The sequence below is a fragment of the Habropoda laboriosa genome, unplaced genomic scaffold (genome assembly GCF_001263275.1).
Source record: "Habropoda laboriosa isolate 0110345459 unplaced genomic scaffold, ASM126327v1 scaffold181, whole genome shotgun sequence".
Taxonomy (NCBI): Eukaryota; Metazoa; Arthropoda; class Insecta; order Hymenoptera; family Apidae; genus Habropoda; species Habropoda laboriosa.
The window spans coordinates 200,046-202,498 of record NW_017100301.1 but is presented as its reverse complement, the minus strand read 5'-3'; positions in this window follow the sequence as shown (position 1 = coordinate 202,498).

Below are 2,453 nucleotides of genomic sequence, written 5' to 3'. Positions count from 1 at the left end.
TCTCTCTCTCTCTCTCTCTCTCTCTCTCTCTCTCTCTCTCTCTCTCTCTCTCTCTCTCTCTGCGTGCGTGCGTGCGCTTAATATGAGTAGTATTTAATCTGTACATAGTGGCATTATACATATTATTATTCTAATGATAATTTCCAAATTTGCCTTTGTACCTTAATGCAATTTACACAAGAGAAATATGTATAAAATTATAAATATATTTAAGTATTGTAATCTTCTAAACTTTCCAATAATCCAGATTCAATGTGTAAAAATCTAAAAAATTTTCATACAATTTTTTTTTATTTACTTATTCCTTATTTTTTAAGTGTGTAATGACATGTAATCCAGAGGTATATCTATTAATGCATTTATTTTATTATGATATTTCTACTTTGAAAATATAGAAACAAATACTATTTATTTTAAACAAATGCATAAAATTACTTTTTAAATGTATTTACATCAATATCATTTTATGCGTATGAAATTTGTAAATAGAAATTATTATACTTTAATACTTAAACAATTTATAATTGTAATTTTATCTAAGTACTGACAATTTTCAATATTTAAAACATTTAACAAGGTTGAAAAAATGATAATTAAGAAATGACCTTATTAATACTAATAAGACTGCTATTTAAGCACAATTCTATTTATGCTTTATTAAATTTATTAAATATTGCAAATGATTAATATTATTCATTGTTACGAAAAATATGCATAATTGTGATAATCTTATGTAATCTACTCCTTGGAGAGTACAAAACTCATTATCGGCATTTACTATAAACTATGTCTTTCATGAAATACATTTTACTTAAAAGTATATTCGCTATTTCGATATATATAAAGCAGTCTTCGTTTCAAAGAACATAAACTTAGTACTATGTACTCATTATTTAAAGAATACTTTTATAAAATCATAAAAGCAACATTCTTGCATTAATAGTTTCACTCTTTATTAAATTGTTTTTCTGAATTAGTTTGCAATTATTTAAAAAATGAATTTGTGATTTTAAATTTATTTTTACACAAATGATAAACATATTTAATAAATGTTTTGTAAAAGACCAAGACCTAAGCTTAGTAAAAAATTGAGCATTAGTATGCAGGGTGTTTCTTTTATCTCGCAAAATTGGAATATTTCGTGAGAGACAACCTATCAAAGAAATGTTTCAACAAAAGTTGTTAGATATGAAGGAAGACACCATATGGTGCAAATTATTTTTTTTACAGGTCGAGTGGTGGGGGGAAATTTCGAAGTCAAGTTCATTTTTTTTCCATAGTACGATGACGTTTGTTGAAATGAATTCAACGACTGTCATATAAAGTAATTTATTGTTATAAAATGTTATAAATTGTTATAAATTCGTAAGTTCCTAAATAGTCAAATAAGCCTGAATTATAATTACCAAATGAATCAATATAAATGATGAAAACTTTTCTTTAATTGAACATTGGTAAGTACAAATAAACTTCGTTTATTTGTGTCAGTAATTAGAGAAGCATAAGGTAAGATAAGAAGTTCGATTTTTGTTTACTGCGTGCAGTCTAATAGCTGTCAACCAACGATTCTGGTTTACTTAACACCTTAGGAACTCATGAATTTATATTATTTTATAACAATAAATTACCTCATATGGCAAGTAGTTGAATTCGTCTCAACAAATGCCACCATACTATGAAAAAAAAAAATATGGTTACATTAAAAAAATGAACTTGACTATGAAATTTCCCCCCACCACTCGACCTGCAAAAGAATAATTTGCACTATATGGTGTCTCCCTTCATACTAAACAACTTTTGTTGAAACATTTTTTTAATAGGTTCAATTTCTCATGAGATATTCTAATTTTGCAAGATAAAGGAAATACCCTGCACACAAAATTTTGAGAAGATTAATTGTTAAAGTAAAACATTAATAAATAATGTTACATTTTTAACAAATCATATAATATTAATCTATTGATATTATATAGTCTAATAATTTTGTACCTCGAATGAAATGTTAATAGTAAACCGTACTAAATAAAATATTCTATACAGTTAAAAAATGTAAATTCATGTAGTTTGCAATGCATTATAAATATGCGAAATATACTTTATTTGTACAGTACGAAATATGATATTATTTTATATTGTTGTACATAGGGTTATAACTAAATTTCTGCTTAACTATTTAGATATAAGATTAAAAGTGAAATTTACAAATTATTATTAAATTATTTAAATATTCTACTGCAATTAAATTGAACAATAAATAATCATATACATATCCTTGTGATGCCTCAAAATACAAGTGATAACATTTTATAAACTAGGAAAAATGAGTAATACTATGATGCAGATTATTAAAAGTCTTAAATAATTTTAAGAAAGAATATGAAATTGTTACTTTTTAGTATTTAAAGAAGTGTCTAAATTATGCAAATTAATAATCCTGAAATTAATGATGTACC